The 6,631-nt window shown below is 46.6% G+C and overlaps 1 long non-coding RNA gene across 1 annotated transcript; it reads right to left on the bottom strand.

Annotated features, from left to right (window-relative positions):
• Nucleotides 1–2,133: 2,133 nt before the first annotated feature.
• Nucleotides 2,134–4,183, bottom strand: LOC148000949 (uncharacterized). The gene is made up of 2 exons (XR_015638792.1): nucleotides 4,073–4,183; nucleotides 2,134–3,502 (listed from the first exon to the last, which is right to left on the bottom strand). It is a non-coding gene; the product is annotated as an uncharacterized LOC148000949 (long non-coding RNA).
• Between the last annotated feature and the right edge of the window lie 2,448 nt (nucleotides 4,184–6,631).

Here is a 6,631-nt window from a genome sequence, read left to right as displayed (position 1 = left end):
ATCCTAGCTTCACCTGAGCCGAGATTGCCTTGCTTAAACCCCAGGAATTTGACCATTGCCCTCTGGCAGTATGATAGCATTCCCTTGTCTCTCAACAGTTCATGGCTTCAGTCTTCGAGGACAGGGGTTGACGGGGCCAATGGTAGATTACCTTTTGAGTTCCTTCAGCTACCAGGCAAGCATTAGGAATAAAGACGGTGGCAAAAGTAACTCCCACCCTAGTCCTTGTAGCCAAATAGTGAGGTATCTAAGGGGTTTACATAGGCTTCCAGGAAAGTGAATGCCAGCCTTACTTTTCTGGGTGCCTTCTTAAAACCTCTAAGCACTTTATATCAAGGGACATACTATTTATTTATTTATTTATTTATTCTACTGATTTAGTCTTTTTGCCTCTTAAAAAGAGGACACCACTGAGTATCTGTATGATTGAACAGGTGTCTTGGGCTCCAGTTTCCTCTGTAAGAAAGTGGAGTTAGGTGGTTCCCTAAGGCCTGCCCCCCAAAGCTACCTTTCTTTCCTTTCTTCCTTAAAGCTACTTTTGTTTCTTTCTTTCTTAAGCCTACCTCTTTCTTCTTCTCCTTCTCCTTCTCTTCCTCCTCCCCACTCCTTCCCTCCCTCCCTCCTCCTTCTCTCTTTCTCTTTCAACATGGTCTCTAGCCCAGACTGGCCCCCAGTATGCAACCCTCCTGCCTTAGCCTCTGCTGTGTTGTGGTCATTGTGTGACCCACTATGCCCTTAGGGTAACTTTTTTGGTATTTTATGGTTTATTCATGGCACGGTACAGGTTAGAAACGACATCTTTCAACCTATTGCTACAATTAAAGACCACACAGCAAGCCAGGTGTGGCACACACAGGAAGACTGTTTTGAGTTTGAGGCCAGCCAGGGCTACATATCTACCAAGCTATCCTGGGCTACATTTGACTCTCAGAACATTGAAAGGAGAAGAAGAAACAAGACTTACCCAGCACTCTGAGCCTGTGGCTGCAGACGAGAAGAGTTCAAATGATCCAGGACCCATGAAGCAAGCAGCAAAGCTCCCAGGCTAGCTCACCCTGTGCCCTTTGGATTTTACTCTTGCCTCCACAGACTTCCCGTCTGGGTCTCCAGAGAGATCGGAGAAGAGTGCAGCTGGTAGGGAAAGTGTGGCTTGGAAGCCCCAGAGTGAAACAGTGTTGGACCTCTGGAGGATAAAGGATTGTGGGTATAAGAGATAGAAAACAAGAGTGAGAACCCATCTGAGAAGGAAGTGGCACCAGGAAGTGTCAGACTGAGCCAATGAAATGGAAAACCTGGAGGCCTCTGTGATTAGCCTGAGCGGGCAATCGGGTTTGCTGCTTCCTTCCTTCTCTTGCCTTTCTCGCTTCCCACCACTTGATTCTTTGACCATGTAGACACTTCCCTTTATTTCCTCTCTTTAGCCATGCTGGTCTCTGCTGGACACCCCCTTTCCTTTGAGGTGGACAGGACCTGTAGCTTCTCTCCTAAGGCCATTGATGACCCACTTTGCTCAGACACCTCTCTAAAGGGAGAAGGACTCCTAATGCTGCATACAGTTGAACGAGGACCTCCCAGGCAACTGGCTTCCCACACCCCTTCCCATTACCAGCATCTCGAACAGTTTCTCACTTCCCCTCTTCTCTGCCAGGTGCCTACACACACATTCACAATTCAGTTCGAGCCTTGTTCCTTCGCCCTCTGGTCATGCCTCAGATAAATGCCCATTTAAGCATCATCTTCCCTTGTGAAGAAGACGGTTGGACCACCTTCAGGTTCAGCAAAGTAAAGGGAAGAATTGTCTTGGAAACTCCCAAAACAATTCACTCTCTAGTCTTCGACCCGGAGCCCAGGGAAGACCGGGTTGAGGTTCAGGTGTTCTGACATCATCCTTAATGTGTGTGTGTTATTGTTACGTCATATTAACAATAGCAACAGCTCCCATTTAACTTCTGCGTGCTAAATGTTTTACGTGCATGTCTAAAGTGGCACCATGATGTGAGCATTATCCCTGTTATAGAAATAAGTCTAAGCCCAGTAATTTGTTCAGGGTTTCAGGGTTGTAGGATTGTGAGCCCAGGAAGTCCCACAGTCTGTGTGTAACCGTGGTGGTTTGTATTCTTTTTCCTTGAAGAACAAAATTAAAAACTTTGCTATATATCTATCATTTACGGTGGGGAAAGACCATACTTCCTCATTATGCTGTTCCTTCCTGTCCTCCAAGGGCCCCAGACCTGTTTTCCTGCCGTCTCCTGTGCCAGCGTTCCAGCTCTGCAGGGTCAGCAAGGCACTATCCCACCTGCCTGCTAGAGAACTTGGGAACCTACTGAAATGCCAGGTTTCCATCCAGGGGCTTCTGTCCTGGCTCTGGCCAACCCCATACCTTTGGGTGTACCTCCTTCCCTCCCTCCCACCCTCTCCATTACTCTTGCCCAGGTAGATTATTTGATGTCTCCTTGAGAACAGTTCCAAACGTAGGGTGACTGCTAGGTGGTCTTTGCTGGGCTTCCTCCCAGGGCCCCTGGTAGCACCAGGTTGGTGAGTGTGAGCTTGGGCTAGGGAACCATAGGTCATCCTGAGCTTCCTCTGTAAGAGGCACCATGGCTCGTTCACACCCCTATCCTCAGCTGTCAGGAGTCTTCGAGTTTGTTTGGGGTTTTTTGTTTGTTGTTTTGTTTTTTGTTTTTTTCCAGACAGGGTTTTTTGGTATAGCCCTGGCTGTCCTGGAACTCACTCTATAGACAGGCTGGCCTCAAACTCGGAGATCTGCCTGCCTCTGCCTCCCGAGTGCTGGGATTAAAGGTGCACCACCACTGCCCAATTCAGTGTTTAATGAAGCACTTGAGGACAAGGTGTTTCTCTAGTCCCCAGGGTTGGGCCTGAACTAACAATACCAGTGAACCAAGAGCCTTGTCAAATAGGGAAGGGCTGCTGTGTGTCCCATCTTGAGCGGTGTTTGTGTACCTAGTCCTTTTGAGATTCCCAGAAGATATTTCCTACAGGGAGGTCACTTTCCTGGCACATGAATTTAAGATTCTCCCTCTTTCACCAGCTGTGATGATCACACCTTTAATCCCCAGACAAAAAAGGGGGAGAGGGGCAAAGGCAACAGATCTCTTAAGTTTGAGAGCAGCCTGGTTTACAGAGCAAGTTCCAAGACAGCCAGTGCTACATAGTGAGCCCCTGTCTCTTAAAAAAAAAAAAAAAAAAAAACAAACAAAAAAAAAAAAAAGGTTGGGGATTTAGCTCAGTGGTAGAGCACTTGCCTAGCAAGTGTAAGGCCCTGGGTTCGGTCCCCAGCTCCGAAAGAAAAAAAAAAAAACAAAAACTCCCTTTTCTTATCTTGAACTAGCCTAGAGTAGCAGAATTGTAAACCCTACCACCCACAAATCAAGTAAGACTCCCTTTCTTCTGGTATCCTCCCTCCCTCCCTTTCTTATATGTGAGAACACTATTGCTTTCTTCAGACACACCAGAATAGGGCATCGGATCCCATTACAGATGGCTGTGAGCCACCATGTGGTTGCTGGGAATTGAACTCAGGACCTCTGGAAGAGCAGTCAGTGCTCTTAACCTCTGAGCCACTGGCATGCTGTTCTTTCCAAGAGTCACCCACTCTTTCTTTCTTCCTTCCTTCCTTCCTCTTTCTCTCTCTCTCTTTCTTTCTCTCTCTCTCTCTCTCTCTCTCTCTCTCTTTCTTTCTTTCTTTCTTTCTTTCTTTCTTTCTTTCTTTCAACAGTGCCAGTAAGCAAAAGAGAGTATTGCCCACAGAGAGCTGTAGCCACCGACTCTCGCTCCAACCCCTTGCTGCCTTAGTCCAACCACACATGGGATATAGTATTTGCTTGCTCTAATTAACTGTAGTAGTCCTGCACAAGGCACTGTGGTGGAGGCTTTTTCTATGGTTCCCATGTGTTGGAAAGTGTCCCGAGAGAATACTACTATCCTTGAACTCCAACAGGAATACCCTTTCTCTAGTCCTGAGAAAGTATCCTACAGGGCTGGAGAGATGGCTCAGCGGTTAAGAGCACTGTCTGCTCTTCCAGAGGTCCTGAGTTCAACTCCCAGCAACCACATGGTGGCTCACAACCATCTGTAATGAGATCTGGTGCCCTCTTCTGGCCTGTAGTTGCATACATGCTGGCAGAAAGCTGTATGATGTATACATAATAAATAAATAAATGTTAAAAAAAAAAAAAAAGAAAGTATCCTACAGCTGCCTGTCTTGAAACCCTCCACCCAGCTCTTTGATTCTCCCATCTTCTCCTTTTCGATATTTTGACTCTTGAGACACGGTCCAGCTGCATAGCCCAGCCTGGTCTCAGACTTGTAACACCCCTGCCTCATTCTTCCAAGAGCTAGGATTTCTACCATGCCAGACTTTCTTCTTTAAGAATGTTGTCCATTTCCTTCATAAGGAGCCCTAGCTCTTGAACCTCCGGCTTCATTTCCACATTCTTGTTTCTGGTTTGTGCTGGAGCTCCTCTGGACGCTTGCCACGCACACACAATCAGAAACACGAAAGCCTTGTCTCTAGAGATCCCAGGGTTCAGGTTCCCTTTCAGAGAACACAAGACCAGAAATAGGAAGTGACCGTCTCAGCAGCATGATAACGTGTCAGCGTACCTCAAAGATTGGGCTTAACACTTGGGCTTCCCGACTGCCAAATCTCATTACCTGTGAGTATTATGGCAAGGGCAAAGGTTAATATAAAAAATTCCTTCTGAACTGCCAGAGCATTAATCCCACCATTCAGGAAGCAGAGCCAGGTGGATCTCTGCTAGTTTTGAGACCATCCTTATCTGCATAGGACATCCTTATCTGCATATCCTTATCTGTTTTAGGACAGCCAGAGCTACATAGACCCTGTCTCACAAATTCCTTTCCTTGTACTATCTCCATCCTCTTCCTACCTTCCTCCTTCCCTCTGCTGTCTCTCTTCCTTCTCCAGGGACTGGTAAGGTTTCTATTGTCTGCCTTGAGCTTCCTTGGGTAAAGTTAAAGAGTACTGATCTTTGTAAATCCATAGAATGTGTACTACATAGTACTGGGTAGCTAATGTGGAAAGAAAATGAGTTTGTTCTGTGACCCTCCCAGACTGCTCTCCAGCCCCTCAGTGCAGCCCCGTGCACTATGCCAGCTGGAAGCCCGTTGGTATTGAACCTCACTTCAGCTTCCTCATGCATCTGCCCTCCTGCAGGTACAAAACCATATTGGAAATAAAATTAATCAGGGAGAACTGGGCGGTGGTGGTGCATGTCTTTAACCCCATAATTCCAGCACTCCAGAGGCAGGCACACCTCTGTGAGTTCAAGTCTAGCCTGGTCTACAGAGCGAGTTCAAATAAATAAGGGAATCAGGGAGAAGCTATTTAGAAGTATTCTTGGGGTGAAGAACAGGGGGAGCCGAGAGTTCTGCTCGTTTCCTGCTTTTGTTTATCTATTTTTTGTTTTTGTTTTTTTTATTAACTTGAGTATTTCTTATTTACATTTCAAGTGTTATTCCCTTTCCCGGTTTACAGGCCAACATCCCCCTAACCACTCCCCCTCCCCTTCTTTATGGGTGTTCCCCTCCCCATCCTCCCCCATTGCCGCCCTCCCCCCAACAATCACGTTCACTGGGGGTTCAGTCTAAGCAGGACCCAGGGCTTCCCCTTACACTGGTGATCTTACTAGGATATTCAATGCTACCTATGAGGTCAGAGTCCAGGGTCAGTCCATGTATAGTCTTTAGGTAGTGGCTTAGTCCCTGGAAGCTCTGGTTGCTTGGCATTGTTGTTCATATGGGGTCTCGAACTCCTTCAAGCTTTCCAGTTCTTTCTCTGATTCCTTCAACGGGGGTCCTGTTCTCAGTTCAGTGGTTTGCTGCTGGCATTCACCTCTGTATTTGCTGTATTCTGGCTGTGTCTCTCAGGAGAGATCTACATCTGGCTCCTGTCGGCCTGCACTTCTTTGTTTCATCCATCTTGTCTAATTCGGTGGCTGTATATGTATGGGCCACATGTGGGGCAGGCTCTGAATGGGTGTTCCTTCTGTCTCTGTTTTAATCTTTGCCTCTCTATTCCCTGCCAAGGGTATTCTTGTTCCCCTTTTAAAGAAGGAGTGAAGCATTCACATTTTGATCATCTGTCTTATCTATTTTTTGTAAGTCTTGTTCTACAGCTCTGGCTGGCCAGGTCCTATGTAATCCAGGCTGACCTTGAACTCATAATCCTGCTTCATCTTGGATGACAAGCTTGAGCCACCATACCTAGTTACTATTTAATAATTTTTCTTTATTGGGAGGGCAGAAGTTAGAGCATGATTTGGAAGAGCTGGCTTTTTTTTTTTTTTCCTTTCCTGCAGATGGGACTCAGATCTTTTTTTTTTTTAAAGACTTATTTATCTACAGGACTACACTGTAACTGTCTGTAACTGTCTTCACGCACACCAGAAGAAGGCATCAGATCCCTCTGGCATGAGAGTTGTGAGCCACCATGTGGTTGCTGGGAATTGAACTCAGGACCTCTGGAAGAGTGGTCGGTGCTCTTAACCACTGAGCCATCTCTCCATGGGACTCAGATCTTTAAGCTTTGCCACAAGTACCTGTCTTTCCTAGGGTTTCTACTGCTGCAGTGAAACACTGACTAAAAGGT

Source organism: Rattus norvegicus, chromosome 15, assembly GCF_021556685.1.
Source record: "Rattus norvegicus strain SHRSP/BbbUtx chromosome 15, alternate assembly SHRSP_T2T, whole genome shotgun sequence".
Taxonomy (NCBI): Eukaryota; Metazoa; Chordata; class Mammalia; order Rodentia; family Muridae; genus Rattus; species Rattus norvegicus.
The sequence above is the reverse complement of the archived record's forward strand: the minus strand, read 5'-3'. Positions and strand labels throughout refer to the sequence as shown.